This window comes from Berghia stephanieae, chromosome 15 (assembly GCF_034508935.2).
Source record: "Berghia stephanieae isolate SIO BIC M18660-M18661 chromosome 15, UCSD_Bste_1.3, whole genome shotgun sequence".
In the NCBI taxonomy this organism is placed as follows: Eukaryota; Metazoa; Mollusca; class Gastropoda; order Nudibranchia; family Aeolidiidae; genus Berghia; species Berghia stephanieae.
The window spans coordinates 19,126,900-19,135,382 of record NC_088374.1 but is presented as its reverse complement, the minus strand read 5'-3'; the positions used below and the strand labels follow the sequence as shown (position 1 = coordinate 19,135,382).

The window sequence follows — 8,483 nt, the reverse complement described above, 5'->3', positions numbered from 1 at the left end:
ACATACTCATTTTTAATACAATTTTTTCCAATTTTGAAAACAGCAAAAATCTCTCAAGATTGAGTGAGTTAAGGAAACTAGACCATCTGCTAATCAATCATCACATGACAACACCGATCTCAGGTCTTGAAATATCTCTATCTTGCACAATGATTATAACTCCTAAAATGAGACACCATTGACTTAAATGTGGAGATCAGCTTTGAAATATCAACCGACCCATTCATAACTCTTGACATCAGACGAGACCTTCTCCAGAATCTAAAGATGGAGGAAGATGCGCCACAAGTTGCTCCACAATAACCCTGGAATTTTATGCATGTCACATCTGAAGAAAAAAAACACACGAAAATTCCATTTTATTGGATGAATAAAGTATATGTTATTTAAATTATTGTGAAAAGCTGTATTGGTCACAACTGAGTTACTAAGGTGCATTGCCCGACAAGATCAGACTTGCCAATCCTTCACATTCCAAAATGGAATCAGAACGCCTGAAAATAGGAATTTGAGACCAAAAAAAAAAATAAGAATAAGAAATTTCACCCTTTTAACACCTCTCTCTCTCTTTTATTCTTACAATTATCATCATTTTTTGAAAATAATAATAATATATCTTTGTCCCCAAAAACGTGGCACTTGTCATTTGGTTACACATTTATAACAATACAATATTGACATAGACACACTCACACAAGATGCACACTAGTAACATAGTAGTTATCGTAAAAAAAAAATTTTTTTTTTAATTTAAAAAAACCGCATCAACATCATCATCGGAATGTTAGAGACAATGGCGGAATAGTACAAAAAGGAAGAGTGAAAATAGGAATGATTCCACCAAAAGTGGAAGGGTTGGCAGGTATGCAACATACAAAAGACAGGCTTACGACTATGATGAGATGATTCTTTCCGAGCAAAAATAGAAAACCATCAGGTTTGCATACGGCAGGATAAATTAAATTTAACATTGCTTCAAGTCATTAAACTCGTTCTTTATCAAATACAGGAAAATTGTCACATTCGTTACGATGCAACCAACATTTCCCTCATTAAGAATTCTTTTGCAGATCAAACAATTTGAAGTTACTTTTGGTTAAAGTTATTAGAACCCAATGCTGTGTTGTACAACCTGTTTTCCAGAGTCATTCCTTCTGAGACGGAGTTTTAAAAAGTCAATTTTTATGTTGGATGAATATGACTTTTACTTTTCAGCGAAAATCTGGAAAATGGTCGGTTAGGAAAGAGTTGTGTCTCTCCAATCCGAACACCTCCGTTCCCAGCATTTATTATGGATTACAGAGACATCTAGATAGTGGAATCAGTCCCTTAAACGTACAAAGAAGAAAACAAAATCTGTCCAGATAATGAATGGAGACATCCGGATGTGAAGTCCCACTTATCGAAAGGAGAAAGACACAAAGCTGAATTTGTTGATCAAGGGCCGACAGGGAAGCCACCACCGTCCCATTTAACACATTTAAAAAACGTGGAAGAAAAAAACAACGGCACAAGAGGTTTATCGGTGGATGGAACTCTCAATGGTCCATTAACATTCCCTACTGTTAGCTACCTGTCTGAAGCCAGTGGAGGATAACTGATATCAGGCAATGCCGTGTCCAATGGGGCCAATGATGGATATTTACGTTATTTAAGTTATAATATGTTGGAATAGCAAGGAAAACAATAACATCCACCTTCACTTTATTATTTTCCTTTGCAAAATCGGTTTTCTTAACACCAGTTTCAGTCCAAACCTGACATCATTGTTATTATTGCGATTATTATCTAATTTTTGTTTTGTTTGTTTTTAACATCACAAGTGGATTTAGTAATTTTAAGTGCTTGTAAATAAAAATTTTGGTATTCAAAACTCATAATTTCCACATCTGTGGTTCTGAGTGGGATTATCATATTGATTTTTTCCCTCTTAGTTTTGTTAAATGACATTTTAAAACTGTTTACGATCAAAACAATGACAATACACATTGGAAAGTGTAAGCTTAACTGGTAAACCTTTGTAGAGGATTAGTTATCGTGTATGCCTTAAGGTTATTTATTGTAAAAAGGAGAAATAAACATTCTAACCTTCTCTCAGGTACTAATCTGCATATCCCATTATGTATTCACGGGTCTCACCACGCCCCCCCCCCCCCCCCCTTTTCCTGCCATCTTTAAAAACCCCGGAATAATGACAATTCTCTGGTCCCGGGCGACATTGTTATCGAGGGCTTACACTGAGAGTCAGGCAGCCCCAGAGACCAGCGATCACATCATCCTCCACTGTCCAGTCACTAAACTTGAAGGTGGCTACGAAACCATACTTAGGGCGGAGGAAGACTTTAGAAGCTGGGTTGACGAAATACATTTGGAGGTGTAGCCATACGCTACTACTGTAAGTACAAGCACTCCTAAAATCATACAATAACCTTATGTCCATACTTCAAACTGAACTTAGCCATTATTTTTCCAGCAGCAACCAATTAATTCATTCCTCACAACTTTATCAATACTCAGCAGCCCAGAACTTTGTGTGCATTCTACTATACATTGGTCGTGAGAGCATATTTAAACTTTTAATATAGAATGTATCAAAGTTAAAGGTCAATAACTATGCGATGAACTAAAAATGAAATTAAGATTTTTTATCTTTATAGTTACATTATGGAGATGTAAATTTATTCATTGAGAAAATTTCTCTGCAGCCCTGTGTAAAATCCAACAGTGGAGAATTGAAGGAATCAAAGACAACAGTGACACAGAAAATAATCCAATGACAAATCTGAAGACTTTATGATAAAAAAGGTCAAATTAAAATTGACAACTCCGTTCAGGGTACAAAACAAACGGCCCCCAACGGCAAGGCAGCTAAAAAAACTTGTTTATATAGACATACTTCAAAATTTCAGAATCAGTAACCAACACAGATTGTGTGCATCAGTAAAAAATAGTAAAACTTCAGTGCCAGTAATACTAAACAAAATCATTTCAAGCAAACTTTTATACGTAAAATAAACTTCATTGTTGACAGCCACCATTACAAGTTGACAGTTGACTTGGCAATCACTGGATGGTGAGATTTTTTCAAACGTAAAAATTAATAATTTTGACATAGACAGACAGGCCAGGCCTTTAAAAACCATTTAATATAAGTTTTGTTTTGTTTTTGTTTGATTGTTCTGAACTTGTTTATAGAATTCATTACAACTTGTGTCTAATTATAAAACAATTAAAAAAAAAAAAAAATCAATTCATTAATTCTCTCTCTCTCTCTCTCTCTCTCTCTCTCTCTCTCAGCCACCCTTCTATCTTCATATTATGTTTATAGATATCATTTGGTAATAGAGATAAGTTAGGCTGATCGATTTAAGAAATGATTGTTTATAAGCTAATTTAAATTTGCTTTGTTGATGGAATATGTTTTGCAATTGATTAAAGATTCTTATTTATAAGCGACTGAAGTTGAAAAATCGTCAAGTTTTAAGAATTTGGCACTAAAATTGCCAAAGTCACAAAATAACCGTAGTAAACTGGTATCAAATTGAAAGAAACTCATCTCGCAAGAACTCAACTCGATAATTCGATAGGCTACTCGGCTCTAAATATCTGTACACATGGTTATCCGGGGTCGACTCTGAATAACCATCTACAGTTATCCAGAGTCGACTCTGAATAACTGCCTACAGTTATCCAGAGTCGACTCTGAATAATCACTTCAATACTATACTATTTGTATTTAAAAGACTGTTACTGATAGACCTGTAAATGAGCTCTATAAAAATTGACTGAAACTCTTCGACAAAATGAAGATTCAATTATTTTTTTTTAAAATAAGGCATCATTGGAGAGGAGAGTGATAAATACAATATATCAAAATAGTGGGTGTTATTTCTTACTGGAAGTCTGGAAGTATGACTGTCATAATTTGATGTAGAAGGAATGCTAAATAAGCATGTCATTCATATAGGTAAAGATGACTTCATCAAAGTCATATTCCTGCCTCTGGAATTTTTTTGACATAGAAAAATAATCACTATTATCATCTTTAACTTCTAGCCATGACCAATTGAATTTATTCCTCACGGGACTCACATCTTTATCGATGCTCGACAAGTCTGAATTGCGATCCACGAACAGCTCAGCCATTGTGAGAACATTAGAATAATGTAGCAATGAGCAAACTTGATTTTCAATCAGTAAATGACAGAGAAAAAAAACATATAAATATGACTTCAGGCCAATACACTGAATTATTAAGTAGAAGTGAATTATCAAGAAGAAACTTCGGCAGGCGTAACGGAAAAATTCAAAGAATCGAAATGAAGGTAAATCGCCACAAAACAGCAAGCTCGCTTGGGCTTGAGCAAAACAATGGCAGAAAACATCCTGATTTGCACGGGAATTAATTAGGCTACTTACCATTGTTCCTTATTATTAGGTACCCAATCAGTGAAGAAACGGTCAACCAGTTTGTTTACAACGTGAGGCAATCGAAATGTGCTTTGAAGCAATCTATCCAAACTTTCGATTTGAAGGTGTCTACATAACGGACTTCCGGGCATTCGCAATTTAGATTATCATAGTTTTTGAGAGTCCCAGGTAATTGTGGTCAATTTTGGCTTAGACGAAACAGTGAAATTTATCGCTCGGTGGCTCAGTTAAAATTGGCTACCGTTGGGTTTGGAAAGTGAAAAAATAATTTAACGAAGGATGTGTGAAAATACCCAGGGATGTGTTCAGACACGCCTTTTATAAAAAGCGTCGCTTAGTCTTGGCAATATATACATCGTTAATATAAACGGTCCCCATGAGCTATGCGTAGCGCTGTGGAACACTCCTAATTACTTTACGGTCATTCGACTACGATTTGTGAATTCTTTCTTTTTTCATTTTTCTTTCTTTCTTTCCTTTTTAAAAATATTTTAATTTGACAAATTGACTGATTTCAGTTAATTGACTGAGAATTTACAGGTCTATACTGATTATGATTAGCTGGACAGACTGATGAAAGTAACCTGAACAGTCGCAAGGATGGGTGAAAATGTCTAGCCACAATATTTTAAAATGGAGTGAATGCGCTCAATCGAAATAGGTGAGTGGTGAGGAATACGCCTCTTTTAAAAGAGGATAGGACAATCAATTTTTCACCTCTTCATGTTACGGATATTTCGTGAACATGTCATTTTCCCATAGAATACTCACATACCCCGAATTTCTCAAGATGAATAATTGGGTTAGTGAGATTGGACATTATGTTTTCCCTCCTACCCATAAGTTTAAGACTTGGAACTTGCTACACCACACACTCTGAACTCAGTTCCTTTGTTGCACCTGTAACTTTAATTTGAAAGAGAAATAATTTAAAAAAAAAGGAAATAGGAACTAGAATGGGAAACAGAAATAGAGAAAAACATGACCATGACCTAGTAGTAGTAGTCATTATGATCTTGTAAATTGTAATGGGCTATGGACTATGGGCATGGGCACGGTGCACATACACTTGTAATATAGAAGGACGTGCGTGTGGTGGGATGCAAATTCAGTGTGCAAATACTTGAAAATCAAGTCAAATCCAATCAACTTCAACTAAAAACACATCACAACCCATAAAGTTTTGAGTGTTTGGAGCGATGTTTGTTTGAGTTTGAGTTCATATTCATAGAGTGGAGAAGTACTGAGTCTACAGTTAGATTGACTTCGGTTTTTGAGAGAATGAGCAGTAATCAGCAGTCCAAATCCGACTGAGTGAATGAGCTCGATCGAAAGACAGGAGGAACACGCCTCTCTTTGAAAATAGGACAATCAATTTTCCACCTCCTCGTGCATCACGGATATTTCGTGAACGTGTCATTTTCCGGTAGAAATAGAATACTCACATACATCCGGAATTTCTCAAGATGAAGAATTATTGCATTCATAATACAAAATGTCCCCCATCCATAAATCTTGAATTAGAATCCCAAATCGTCAGCAGCATAATTTTGGCAAGACGCCACAAAACAAAAATGCATCGCGATGATGTCGCCCAAAGAGGAGCAGACGCCCTCATCCGCCATTGTTCAATAATCCAAGCATGAAAATCGGGTCTTGTAATATTCCAGTATGAAAACAATTGTTTTAAAATCCGCCTTTTTCGAATCGTAAGAACAAATGGAAACCAATTATGTGAAATTTCCCAGAGAACTAAAATAAATTATCTTAAAAAGTCATCTTACCAATTAAAACATGCCGTGAAACAGGAAAATGAAAATGTTTCCTCCACAAAAATCCAACGCGACACAAGCACAAAATGTGCTGGGTGAATAGTAGTAAAAAATCGGGATGTAATCGAATAAATGGGATGAGAGCGATACTTTTATTGACGAGAGAGAGAGAGAGAGAGAGAGAGAGAGAGAGAGAGAGAGAGAGAGAGAGAGAGAGACTTATTCAGCATTTTTCCCCCTTCACACAGAGTGATACGATAATATATCTATCGATTTTACTCTTGCATCACTTATTTTACAACTGTCGGTAAAGATCGAATCAATAAATTGTTGTAGCACAATGTGTCGGTAACAGGATGTTAATTAGATAATATCATAGACGAAATTATTTTTGTTGTAATGATAACAACAACAACAACAACAACAATAATATTATTAATAATGATAATAATAATAATAATAATAATAATAATAATAATAATAATAATAATAATAATAATAATAATGATGATGATGATGATAATAATAATAATATATTTTATATAGCGCCTTACCCTGTACCTCAACAAGTTCAAAGCGTTTAACAGTAACTTGATAACTTTCACTCAAACATGCAATATGTAACAAAGCAATATAATTCTACAGTGTTACAGACTTTTAAAAAAAACGGTTTAAGATGCTTTAAAAAAGAATTCTGTATCATTACTGTCTCTGATATATCTTGGAAGGGAGTTCCAGATAAGGGGTGTCGAATATTCAAACGCATGATCGCCACTTTTGCGATTCTGTTTTTTTTTTGGCTTCACAAGTATGTGATTATCAGACTGATCTCAGATTTCTGGCTGGGACGTAGAATTTAAGCATGGCATTAATGTATCCAGGACAATCAGAGTGCAGTGATTTAAACGTTTCTCACAGGGAAGCCAATGGAATTCTCTTAACATGCAGATTGATTTCTCCTCTTTCTACAAATATGCCTGGCAGCATCGTTCTGGGCTACCTGAAGGGATTTTATTTTGTCTTTATTTTTAAAGAGAGGAGAGAATTGCAATAATCTAGCTATGATTGTATTAGAGAATTAACTAACAAGGCAGAGATGTCTCTTGTAATGAGATATCTAACACTACGTATTCTTCTCAGTTCCATGTACATTAACCTTACGAAATTATTTACTTGGCTGGTAAAAGCCAAATCTGAATCAATGAATAGTCTACACCCAAATTTCGAACAACCTTATCAGTTTCAATTAATTTATTTCCTTAAACGATTGATTCACACTCTGCATTTTTAAGAATTGATGACCTAGCGATAAATATTATAATTTCAGTTTTACTATCGTTAAGTTCAGGCTATTCAGTTCCATCCACGTTTCCAATTTAACCAAGCAAGATTGGAAACGTTCAATTAAAAGCTGTAAATGTTCGTAGGTTGCTGACTTGAAGATTTGACTATCGTCTGCATAAAATTGGTAATTTAGATTAAAATCAGAAATATTTGATCCAAGGGGTTTCATGTACATTGTAAAAAGAACTGGGCTCAATAATGATCCACGTGGCACACCATATTTCAGAGGATGATCAGATGATTTGCCATTTTTAACTACAACAATCTGTAGACTGTTGTGGGGCTATGTGGTCTAGTGGTATGACACTCGCTTTCGGATCGGAAGGTCCTGGGTTCGAGCCTCGCGCTCGGCGCATAGTTGAGTCCTTGGAAAAGACTCTTTACTCACATTCTCTCACCGTAGTCAGGTGTAAAATGAGTACCTGGCCGTTAACAGCGTGGTCTTTGTCCGAAAAATTGTAATATCGCCTAACAGGCGTCATGTCCCGTCCTGCATGTTAAATGTTGCTGCTGACCAAGGACCCCTTGTAAAGCGATTTGAGCACATTTAGTGGATATTGCGCTATGTAAAACTCAATTTTTTTTATTATTTCTTTTAATTTTTTAGACGATTCGTTGAATAAGATTCGAACCAATTCAGCGCCAATCCATTGATACCAAAAATACTTTCGAGTCGATTCAACAGAATGTTGTGGTCAATCGTGTCAAACTGTAGCCATCGTGCGTTATGTTATAGCTTGACACTGAAATCCAAAAGGACTGGCAATTTGACGTCATTATTTGTTTGTTTTTATTTCACCGCCTAGTGAGTTGTCGTTAGTAGAGCTCATGGAAACAAGTTATTTCATTGCTTGAACTATTGAATACAACTCACGATTTGTTCTCATTTTTTGGTCAGGGTCAGGCCATAACTTTACGAAGGCACAACTCACGATT

General features: G+C 35.5%; 1 long non-coding RNA gene across 1 annotated transcript; it reads right to left on the bottom strand.

Annotated features, from left to right (window-relative positions):
• Positions 1-2,658: 2,658 nt before the first annotated feature.
• Positions 2,659-6,286, bottom strand: LOC144960498 (uncharacterized). The gene is made up of 2 exons (XR_013642860.1): positions 3,723-6,286; positions 2,659-3,668 (listed from the first exon to the last, which is right to left on the bottom strand). It is a non-coding gene; the product is annotated as an uncharacterized LOC144960498 (long non-coding RNA).
• Positions 6,287-8,483: the final 2,197 nt, after the last annotated feature.